Source organism: Mastomys coucha, unplaced genomic scaffold (genome assembly GCF_008632895.1).
Source record: "Mastomys coucha isolate ucsf_1 unplaced genomic scaffold, UCSF_Mcou_1 pScaffold17, whole genome shotgun sequence".
Lineage (NCBI taxonomy): Eukaryota > Metazoa > Chordata > Mammalia > Rodentia > Muridae > Mastomys > Mastomys coucha.
The window spans coordinates 29,341,585-29,354,302 of NW_022196899.1; the positions used below are offsets into that span (position 1 = coordinate 29,341,585).

The 12,718-nt window shown below is 41.8% G+C and overlaps 1 non-coding gene across 1 annotated transcript; it reads left to right on the forward strand.

Moving 5' to 3' along the window:
- Positions 1–400: 400 nt before the first annotated feature.
- On the forward strand, positions 401–505 carry LOC116095177. Its single transcript, XR_004120498.1, has one exon. It is a non-coding gene; the product is annotated as a U6 spliceosomal RNA (small nuclear RNA).
- Positions 506–12,718: the final 12,213 nt, after the last annotated feature.

Sequence of the window (12,718 nt, forward strand, 5' to 3'; positions counted from 1 at the left end):
TTGTGTTCGGGGTCGAACTCCTCTGGCCGGCAAGGTCACGAGATCGACCCCGGTACCGGTATCCCCAATAAACCTCATGTGATTGCAGCAAGTTCGGTCTCTCGTGAGTCATTGGGTGGTCGCGTCATCCCGAGACTTGAGTAAGGATCTCCCCAGTTCTGGGGGTCTTTCACAGTGACCCTAACTAAGACTCCTAGCAATGGGGTTAATGGATCCTGAATTGGCCATTTCCTATAACCAGGCAAGCCTTCTGATGGACAGATTGGAACACCAACCTAGCAGGGATTTTGAGGCAGTGTTCTTACAGAAAATATGGTTATTTTGAGACAGTATTAGCTGTCCCTGAATGACATCTCCTCTTTCTTAGAATAACTTGTATTTAAAAATTAAAAAAAAATTAGTGTTCAATTCAGCAGCACATATACTAAAATTGGAACAATACAGAGATGATTAGAATGGCCCCTGAAAGAAAGACATACAGATTCATGAAGTGTTCCATATTTTTTCTAAAATATATAAAGAACTAAAAGAGAAACAAAAACAAAACCAAAATTGGACATCAAGAAAACAAACAACTCAAATTAAAAATCGGGTACAGATCTAAACAGAGTATTCTCAATAGAATACTCTGGCAGCCATCTCTCCAACCCCTGAACTGCTCTTCTTATCTGATAGTATTACTCATCCCTTCTTAAAGATGGCTGTGGCTATGTGGTTGAATTCTGGACAAGAAACCAATGGAACCATTGCATGGGATTTTAGAACGTATTAACAGCTTCTCTCATAAATGCTCATCCATTGTGCCTCATTTCTCCGTCTCTGTTTCTTGATTATCAGGCATGTCCTCTAGTTGTGAATTATATCACAACTGGCTGGCAACTTTGCCCTCTTCCAGTTAGAGCTTACCTGCTTATCTGGGAGGGTCCTCTAAGCCCTCTACGATGGAAAGCAAGCCCAGATGTAATGGGAGTCAGCAAGGGAAACTAGTTTATTGAGCGTCATTGAAACTGTCTGGGACTATAGCCTGCCCTTGCTGCTTGGTCACAGCTCTCTGAAAATCTCCATGAGATTAGGATCTAGCAGAGAACTTTAGAAGTTGGTGGGCCTCATTGTCTCTTGGCTTTCTTTCCAGGGTATGAATGTGGTATGTTTCCCTTCAAAAAAACAATGTAGTCCCTCAAATACCCACAACTAGGAGCTCTACACTCTGTCCCTTCAAATCAGATCTCCCCTTCCTAATGACCAACAAATAAAACAGTCTGAGTTTTGTTGAATGTCACCTCTCCAATCCTAAAGAATCAATCAATCTGTTCTGCATTCTAAACAACAAGACACCACATTACACTGTTGCCAGTGTAGCCCTAGCCAGTTAGTCACATACTTATCTTGGCTCAAAAGGTCTGCTTTCCTAGTATTGCCACCTAGAATGTCATTCTGTGATGGAAGAAAAAAGAACGAGGGACAGAAAGACTTTTACGAAAATGAAAATTTGCCTTGGGGTCCAGTTTGAAAGCTCTAAGTTCTGTACACACTTAAGTCATTAAACTTGATTTTGGTTGAGCAAATAGACATGAAGGGGTGTATATTGTCAACTAATTTCCTCATTCTCAGTCACAAGTTTTAAATCTGACTTTTCAGGGATGGCTCACTAGGAAAACCAATCCAGTGGAGAGGAAACTAGGAGTTTGTTAGGTTAAGCAATCTCATACTCCAAGACTGCATTTGTGCTTGGAAATCTAATGGGGAAATGCATTATTCTTTGTCTGCAAGTTTGCTACTGGAATTAAAGGTACATTAGTCACCTGGAGTTTGTAAGAGTTAAGTGTGTAACTAACTGCATTTAGGCCATTCATGCTGTCACCTGACAACCCTTCCAGTACATGGCCAAGGAAACAGAAGGAAACCATAAAAGTGCCTAGGAATGCCTAAGTCTCTTGTGGGTATTAATGTAAAATCATTAATAATTCTGAAGTCATATAGAGAAGGGTAAACAGCAGAAAAGACAAGAGAAAGGGAAAATGGATTCCTTCTGTGCCTACCTAATGTGCACTCTGCTTTCCATGGCGTCCATCTTTTCCTTTTGCTTCTGTAAATTTAGATAGCAATGCTTTGTGCCTTTTAAATTTAGGGTGTGACTTGAATACACCAGGCAATGATTTTAACTTGTCTGGCTCCCATCAGAGTTTCTTAGAGTCAGGGTCTAGGAGCAGTACTGCCACGGACTGGGGTTTCTTACGGGGTCCCTTGTTCTTCAGGATGATGGGTTCTGGCCAGGTGTGCACAGGATTCGGCTTTGACAAACAGACTCGACTGGTGTAAGGTCTGAGTGTATTTCTCAAAAATGACATGAGGTTTTCACAATCATTACAAAAGAGAGATAAAAAAATCTGGAGCTCAGTAGTCGAGGTACATCTGAGGCCATCTAAAACACACTGGATCTAAAACATCAGCCATCTCCTGTGGACTGGTGCAGCACCCCTGGGCTCCACATGGCCGGGCCAGAGTCCCGGGGGAGGGGGGGGGGCTGCGGGTGCGCCAGCCAGGAGGACAGAGGCTCGAATCTTGAATCCTCAATGCTGAATGCTCAAATCTCGAATGCTCGCTCTCTTGAATCTCAACTGGTGCTGCACCCCTCCAGGCCCAAGTGCTTTGGGCCCTGGGGGGCTATGGACTGCATGAACCTAAATCCTAGTCCACCTAAATTCTGGTTCTAGTCCGAGTGTGAGCGAGTCCAAATGCTGAATGCAGACTGCTGAATCTAGAATGCTGAATGCTGAATGCTGCACACTGTCTCTCATACACACTCTCCGCTCAAGGTCCCGCCCATCCTAGGTAAAACGCCCACTATGCTAATCTTTTGGGGAAGTAGAGAGGCATCTCTTGCTAATTCCTAGGAGTGGTTCAGCTGCAGTGACTAAGAATTAGGATTTTACTTGACCTTGTCCTGGGATAAGTCTTTCATTCTGTGAGCTTCAATGCCCTACCCACAAGGCTGGAAGCAATTAGTTTGGATGGCTTAACATTCCAAGCCAGGGTTTGACTAGGACGTTGGAACCTTGGTGAAGGTCAGAGAGCAATGTCCGAATTTTCTTTTTCTAGCTGTTAAGAAATGATATCTTGGTGGGCCCCTAGCACACAAGTATGAGGACATATCTGGGCTACCTCTGAGTTTGGGGTGCTAGGCGTGGCACAGTACCTACCATGGGGTATTCCAATGTGCTTTGAATAAGTAAAGTAATTAACTTTCTCTCATAAATGAGTATAAGAGCAGTCTACATTTCTAATGGAATAACACAGAAAGAAGCCAGTTATGGCAATGTTAAAACAAAATGTTTCTTTTGATCTTTTCTACAGGATAAAAATATAGCACGTCGAATCATCTGTCCAGGATTTTTAGAAGCATGTTATTTTCGGAATATGATTCATGGGGAAAAAAAGACCACATTCATGTAAAATGTCTGTCAGTGTGGTAAAGTTCAGTGGTATTTTGAATATTCCTTCTTTCTGCTTGAAATCTGTATCTTGAAAACTATTCAGATAGTCGGCATTCTCCAGATAACAATTAATGGAAGGCATGCACCATGTCGTTATCACCTATCAATTCTTATCTATTGTTTATTATCTATCATCTATACTTATCATCTACTATCTGTCTATCATTTAGCCAAAGACATTCATTATAAGAAATTGGCTAACAGGAGCACAGCCCAGATGCTGTTGGTCTTTTCTACTGTGTGGGTTCTTCTTCTTCTCACTGTTTATCCCTCCAGTTTCACCCTCTATCACTAGATAGGAGAGAGAGAAGAGGATAGAGGAGAGAGAGAGATCTCTGAATTTAACTTCTTTCCTTTTGTTCCTCTCTGGGCACGACTAGTAACAAACCACAACCAACCACCCTAAATGACTAACAATCACAGAAACTATCTGCGTCTGGCCAAACCATGCCCCTGTTAAAGCACAAGGCAAATCATAGTCAGCTGATGTGGACAGTTCAAAGCAGCCCTGCATCCTTACATTTGGAATTAAAACACATTCTTATCATATTTCTGTGTTTTTAAAGAAACCAAATTCCAGAATGCTCACTATACCCAGCACATCCTGGGAATAGGGATATTAACTCACCTATGGATTTGACTTCTAAGAAATTTAAAATTTTTAAGAATGTGTCATTTAAAAATGCTCATTTCTGCACGTGTGAGTATGTGAGTATGCAGGGAAGCCTGAAGAGGTGTCGGATTCTGGGGAGTTAGCGTTACAGGCAGTCGTGAGCTGACTACCAGCACAGGTACTGGGATTCGAACTTGGCTCATCGGGCAGAGCAGCAAGTACTCTTAACCACTGAGCCATCTCTCCAGCCCTAACATCTAGGAAATTTAATCAGTTGCTTTCCTAATATGTCATGGGTTTTTCTTCTCCTAACTGGCACCTTAGTGTCCAATTCAGCAATAGATATGCTAATGAAATAGCAATAGTAGCATAGAATTAACATTTTTATTTTATATATTTTGATGTTTGGTTTTTTTATTAAAAATAATTTTTCCATGCAATATATTCTAATCATGGATTCCCCTCCCTCATTTCCTCCCAGATTCTCCTATTTCCCCATCCTTCCAACTCTTGGCCACCTATCAGTGTCAGTCATAGGTTCCACTTCACAGACTGGGCCTTAAATTTGCTCAGAATGGTAGGTTAGTCCTGAAACTTTGGTGCTACTATTGCACCAGAGCATGCAGACAGGTCACCATTGTAGATTGATAGGTTTGTGAATTAACTCTTTTACTAGACAGACTTTGGCTATATAGTTCTGTCTGGCTTGGAACTCTTTACACAGACCAGATTTTCTGTAAAACTTCCTTCCTAGTGCTGTAATTCAATGTGTGCATATCCTGCCCAGCCTAAAACACACTATTGAATCTGTGTATTTTAGTAATCATTCTAATACACAATGCATGGGAAACTGTACGTGGATCTGGTCATGGTGCTGCATGACTGTAACATTAGCATTCAGAAGCAAAGGCAGGAGAATTTTGAGGAGTTTGAAATCATCCAGAACTACATAGTGAGACCTTGTCTTTAAATAAAAGTGCCCCCAAAGTAATATTAGGACTTGCTATTCTCCTTGGTTGCTCACCAGAACTAGTTGATAAGATCCTATTGATGAAAATACCACATACTTTCTTTTATTTTCAGGATACAAGGAAATCAAGCTAGAATTGAACTAGAGGCATCAAAGGTCTTACCAAGTTGTGAATCCTATTAACTACATCAACCTGTGCCCACTGGTACAATAGTGGCGCCTCTATTATAACTGTAACCAACCACTCTTTGGTTAGATTGAGGCCTAGTCCACAAGAAAGAATTCACATCTGACACTAGAAATTCAGTCAAAAGCTCATGGCTGAGGGGTTGTTAGGCACCAAGAGTCAGCTAGCTAAACTGACATAACATCAAGCTACTTTCTAAGAATTTATGTTTATATACATAGGCAATATTCCTCCCAGACTTAATTGGAGAAGCTTCTCTGCAGTGAACGATGGCGAATGCAGCGGCCCGTGGCCATTTAAGGTGCTGAGAGTAAGTGTGTACTGAGTGCTCCATCCTAAACAGGACATTTACACCACCCCCTGTGTGTCTCAAGCATCAGTGCGGGAGAGAAAATATTGTGGAGCTTGAAGATGTGGAAAAGACCTGTGAAATGCTACTGTGCTGGTCAACTTTTGTCAGCTAGACACAAGCCGCAGTCATCTGGGAGGACAGAACCCAACTGCAAAGCTGCCTCCATCAGATTGGTGTTTTCTTGATTGGTGATTGATGTGGGAGAGCCCAGCCCACTGTCGCTACCATTCCTGGACAGGAGGGCTCAGAACATACCAGAAAGGAGGTTGAAAATGAGCCTGAGAGCTAACCAGGAAGCAGATTTGCTCCATGATTTCTTCCTCTGCTCCTGTTTAAGTTCCTGCCCTGACTTCTCCACTCAGTGATAATAACACTTGCTCCACTATGTTCATAGAGGCCTTACTCATGATAGCCAGAATCTAGAAACAACCCAGATGTCCCTCAACCAAAGGATGGATACATAAAATGTTGTTCACTTACACAATGGAATACTATTCAGCTATTAAAAACTTGGGATCCATCTCATGGGATAGTGGCACCAATCCCTGACACTATTACTGGTGCTATGTTGTGCTTGCAGACAGCAGCCTAGCATGGCTGACCTCTGAGAGGCTCTACGTAGCAGCTGACTAAGACAGATGCAGATACTTACAGCCAACCATTGGACTGAGGTCAGGGACCCCTATGCAGGAGTTAGGGAAGAACTGAAGGCGCTGAAGAGGATGGCAACCCCACAAGAAGACCAACGGTCTAGACCACAAGAAGATCAACCTGGATCCTGGGGAGCTCCCAGAGATTGAGCCGCCAACCAAAGAGCATACATGGACTGTCCAAGGCCCCCAGCACATATTTAGCAGAGGACTGCCTTGTTTGACCTCAGTGGAAGAGGATGCACCTAATCCTGTAGAGAGTTAATGCTCCAGGGTGAAGGGATACTTGGGATGCACCCTCTCAGAGGCAAAAGGGAGGAAGGATAGGGGGAAGAACTGTGTGAGGGGGGACTGAGGAAGCAGCCTCTGGTATGCAAATAAATAAAATAATTAATTTTAAAAAGATGTTTTAAAAAAGAACTTACTACTAAAACTAAAAACAAAAGTAAAATGTAGGCTAAAGATGTCCCTCAAAGAAGTGAGAGTGATGGATGCAACAGGGGAGAATAAGCTTTCCTTTGGGTATGAAGATAAAAGAACATGGAGATGAAGCACTCAAAGTAATTGGAAGGAAATTAAAATGGCCTGCTACTGACTGACACTGTCCCAGGGAGAGATAGGAGACAGGGCCAGCCACAAAAAATATAGACAGGAAAGAAGACACCCGAAGCCCTGCTAATTGGTTTGCAGAAGAAAATGAATACATATGTGTTTTAACTCTATTTGGAGGTGTTTGGCGCTGTAGCACTACACAGAAGACTCAGGACATTTTCTCTTTGCCTGTCCTCTTCAGGACGTTGTCTGGAAACCTGACCACTTGTATGGTTTCTGCTCAGTGACAATGAGAAGAGCAGGTGTAAGGATGCCCCCTCCCACCCCAGCTCCTGATAGTTTTCATTTTCACCATAAATTAATAATGTCTGTTTCTAGTTCAATATGTAACTTAGGTAGAATGTTTACTAAACTGTACACCCCAAGTCTGATTAGCTTCAGAATATTGACAAAATTGGTTTCCCAGTCCCAAGTCTAGACAGAACCCTGACACTATGATTTCTCCCCCCATTTTGTGCTGGTAAATCTCAAGTAAAGGTTTTGTTTTCCATTCCAAAATCACTCTTCCTAGTGAGCAGGTGGCCTGCCCTTCAGACCCGATTTCAGCTTCAGAATGTAAACTTGGGAGGCGTAGGAATGGTGTCCAGAAGTCAATAGTCTCTTCCAGGGCTTTTACCCCTCATTTGCATCCTCTTTTTTGAACTATGGCATAGCAAGTACTTCCTAGCAAATAGTAGGTGCTCAATAAGTGCATTAAAAGCATGGCTACATTTACACAAATAGGGTGATCTTCCACAAGAAAGAAGGATCTTCCCCTCACCTTGACCACATCTTCCCAGCTGCTAAACCAAGTGACCAAGGGTCTAAAGATGCAGAACTTCCAACAGTTTGGATTTTTTTTTTAAAGTCACTTCCCAGGTTCCCAAGGGCAGGAACATTGCAATGTAAGTAGGACACAACAGCCCTCCTCACCACCAGCCGTTCATGTGATGGGAATACATACATGCAGACAAAACACTCATACACAGAAAATATATTGTATGAAATTCTAAAGGAGTAGACCATTATTTAAGTGAGCTAAATATGAAACATGTACACATTACTTGCCCACACTTCCTCACACTGGTACAAATATACACATTCATGCACACAGTGACACACTTAAAACACCATCGCTCCCAGTTTTCTTGTGCTTTGGTTTTGTTGTTTTGTTTAAAACACCATCACTCCCAGTTTTCTTGTGCTTTGGTTTTGTTGTTTTGTTTTGAAGGTATAGGGAATTGAACCCTGTGTCTTAACACATCATAGGTAAGAACTCTACCACTAAACTGTAGCCCCAGCTCTGCCTCTCTTGCTTTGCATAGATAAGGAGCAACCTCCTTTCCTGTAGACAGAAGGTCCCTACTTGCAGCATCACTGGATAAGGAGACACTCATTAGTAAAGAACACCATCCCACTCAAAGAGTTTCCACATCTTAGTTGAACATTTGAGGTCCTGGTTGGAGAAAACAAACCTAAGAATCCTAAACTTGAACTTCCCATTGCCCTCCTTTACTTCCTGTACTCATAATTTCCTACAGGTACGAATACTTTCCCAACACTTTCTGGTGAAATTTTTTTTTTTTTTGCTATATTCAATGTGGCAACCATAACATTATTTGAGTTTTAATAATATAATTCTGAAGCAATGGCCTTTCAGGTTTTAAATTATAAACTTTAATGTATTTTAAATGATGTGTGAAATTTATACATGCTAACAAAGTACCATATAATGTTTTAATACACGAATACATTGGATAATGTTTAAATCAGGTCAAATCTGCTATTCCTTTGTGGTGAAAAACCTCAAAACACTTTCTCTTAAGTGTTTTTGAAACGTACATTATTTCTGTTATCTAGTCTCACCTTACTGGGCAAAAGCGCAGCCAAACTTATTGCTTCTGTCTAACTGTAACTTAGCACCACTCATGTTGAACTATAAGCCTCGTGAAAGCACGCTAGCGGGACTGGCTGTTCACCAGGGACCTAGCAAAACGACTAGCTTTTGCTAAGAGCTCCCCATTTGATTTTTTTGGGGGGAGGGATTTCAAGACAGGGTTTCTCTGAGTAGCCTTGGCTGTTCTGAAACTCACTTTGTAGACCAGGCTGGCCTCGAACTCAGAAATCTGCCTGCCTCTGCCTCCCAAGTGCTGGGATTAAAGAAAGATCAAATGGTGGGAAAAGAAATGAGCGTGGAGAGGATAGAGTCTGGGCACCACAACAGAATAGATATTTTTTAATGCGCTTTAGAAAACTGTCAATTTTACACTGATTATGACAGCTTTGCATTGTATTTTACTAGTAAATATCTAAAGATAAACCAATTAATCTCACCAGAAGTATAACATTAGGTGATTGGTAGGGTTGGCGAGATGGTCCAGCTGGTAAAAGTGATTACTGTCAATCCTGAGGATCTCAACTCAGTCCCTAGATCCTACTGTGCAAGTGGAGAACTGAGTCCTTCCAATTGTCCTCTGACTGCCATTTGTGGACATGTGCAAGCATGCATGTGTGCGCGTGTGCGCATGCACACACACACTCACAGTAAATACATATGTAATAAAAAATATGAAGAACAAAAACATTTTCTAAGTCTTTGATTAAATGAGTATTTTACAGGAAGATGCCTCTTGCTCCATTTGCTCTTCTCTAGTCGGTCGTCTTCAACCCTCCTTCTGAGCATACAGTTCACCATCCTCGAAGATTTCCTGACTTCCCCACTCTTCACTTCACAGGTGTTTGCTGTTCATCCAGCCGCTCCCTAAGCAGCCAGGTATGTGAGTCACTGACGAAAGCCTCACAATCTCTGCTCCACAGAGTCATTGCTCGGAGGAAGACAACCCTGATGTCACAGTCCACAAGCACATGATCACCAGTGTGCAAAGTCCAGGATATGCACAGAGAACCATGGAGATGCTTAATGGGAGGCAGTGTCATGACAAACTGGTTGGAAATCTCAGTACTTACTTGCCTGGGGCATCCTGAAAAAAAGCTCAGAAAAGGAAACTAAGAAAGAAAAACATGTAAACATCTTACACTAGAAAGCTAGGGAGAGCGTCTGAATCAGAGAAGAACACAGAAAGAAGCTGCTCTGAGTAAATGTGCCCCTTATTTGTTAAAGAAATAAACAGTAGTTTTATAGTCGTTCTTGCTAGGTTGGGCAGGGGCAGCTTTTAAGTACAGAATCTTTTAAATCCTCGGAGCTTATGAATGCTTTAATCCAGTGTTGTAAAGAATCCTGACCTTCTCTGAAGGGGTAACTGAAGCCAGACTTAGCTGAGTAAGGCAGTAGGGGATAAGAGACCAGATTTCCAGAGGTTATATGCAGCACAAGAAGCAGCTGAAAGTGCTGGAGTCAAGAGTGGAGACCCATGGCGCCAGCTAGCTCTCCTGACTCTGTAGGGAGACAGCTCTAAAGGTGATCTCATCCGGTTTAAGGAAGATCTTTCCTGAAGTGAGAGCCATGTCAGGACACAACCACACAGGCTGGCAGGCAGCTGCACACACAGACTGTCAGGCTGATTTCAGGCAAGGGTGTATCTGTATACCCCAGAGTTTCTCCGCTCAGGATCCTTGTCCACTTGCCTTGTATCAGCTTTCCTTATAGAGATATTTGTCTCTCTGGCTCTTTGAGCAGTAGTGGTTTCTCCTGGCTACACTTTTCTTGCTGTAGCATCCATCTAAGTAACCATCCCAGCACAGTCCTCAGGTCCCACCTTCTTCTCATCCTTCCTGAGCGGAAAGGAATCAACCTGCTAGCTGCTTGCCACCTAGGGCCACAGAGGATCCAGGCACCACACTCTTATTTTAAAGATGCCAACACACACACACACACACACACACACACACACAGCCACACACACGGATGCATACACACAGAGACATACCCCCCACATACACACACAGAGACACACACATACACAGACATACACACAGACACAAACATATACAGATAAACATGTATACAAACACACCCAGATGCATACATACAAACACACATAGACATACACACATATACAGACATACACATACACATATACAGACATACACATACATATACAGAGGCATGCACAGACAAACACACACACACATATACACACATATACAGACACATACACATATACACAGACATGTACAGACACACATATACATACATACACAGACACACATATATACACAGACATTCACAGACACACACACAGATGCATACACACAGACACAGATATGCACAGACACACACAGACACACACATACACATACACAGACAGACAGACACACACACACACATACACACCCCTCTCACTGATAAACTGTTGCCAAAGGCAGATATTCAGCCTAAGCCATTGAACAAGTAGTTGTTCTTCCCGTTTCCCAGACAGAAGTTTCTTTGAATTAGTGTTTCATAATTCATGACATTCAACTTCTTGTTCTTCTCAAAGTCATGGGGATGCAGTCTTCAGCTAGCCTTTTCTTCTTCCTCACATTTTTTTCCCCTCATGGCCTTTCTTTCCTCCCTACAGTTCACTCATTATTTTGTTTTCTTTTTGTCAACTCTCTTCTCAACATCATTCCTTTTTTTTTTTTTTTTTTTTTTTTTTTTTTTTTTTTTTTTTTTGTTTTTGTTTTTGTTTTTGTCTTTTCAAGACAGAGTTTCTCTGTATAGCCCTGGCTGTCCTGGAACTCACTCTGTAGACCAGGCCTGCCTCTGCCTCCCAAGAGCTGGGATTAAAGGTGTGTGTCACCACCGACCAGCTAACATCATTCCTTTTAAATAACATTTAGAGTCACTGTGAAGAAGAGAAAGCTTATGTAATTGTGGCAGATGTAAGGGAATCATGTGATCTTTAGACTTGGTCATGGAGGGCTCTCTCTAATCTCAAGACCAATCTTTATGATTTGTAGTCATAAATGAGTGTTGTATATTCTCCTTTATTCTGTCTATTCAGAAAGATTGAAGGTTACTTATAAAGTGTGAATGGTGTAACAGAACATACAGGAAGTAATTGGTCAAAGGTTAACCATGAGGAGACAAAATAATAAATTGACCTTGAAAAACTTACAAATGTCCAGCATGGGATCCAGGTGGTAGCTGTCATTACAAGTCACCAAAATACCAATGTCAGGAAGTCCACCGACTTACAAAATTCCAAATACCCACAGGATGGTGAAACAAACGGGTTGCTCGAAGAGTGCTATAGCTACTTGTCATTACTGAACGAGGAGTGCTATAGCTACTTTTCATTACTGAACCTCTGTGGGTACATGGGATGGGAACACAGTTGATGAGAAAGTCATATTTTCACACCCTCCCTCAATGGACACAGTTTTGGGGTCCTCAGCTACTTCTCTTACAGTCCCTGGATTTACAACTGTGCACTGCAGCTCTGTGACAGTAAAAGGAAGAGCCACAAGAGTAGCAAAGAGTGCCCTTTGATAGAGTTCCTAAAACCTAAAGGTAAAATCTAGATCTTGAAAAACAGCACCATGTTTAGGAAATCTTCCATCAACATCCCTTCTTCCAGCTGAGTGTTTAACCTAGGAAACTAGAGCTGTGCTGGCAATTCCTTAGCACTTGTAGACAGACTGCAGGTGGAGTAATGTTTTGTAAGAGCTAAAAAAAACTAAAAATATTTGTGGATATAGCCAATATTTTTCCCCTAGAAAACAATTTTAGCTCAGAAAAATCTACATAGCAGTTACTAGGAAACTCCTGCCTAGTTCAATCAATTTAATCAGAAAAAGAAAAACAAGAACAAAATTTACAAATCTTCAAACTATGAAATGTTTCATGCAATGAAAGTGCCCTGTTGTGGCTATAAAACAAGACGTTGCAAATGCAATGTTTTTGGAAGGCTGTTTCG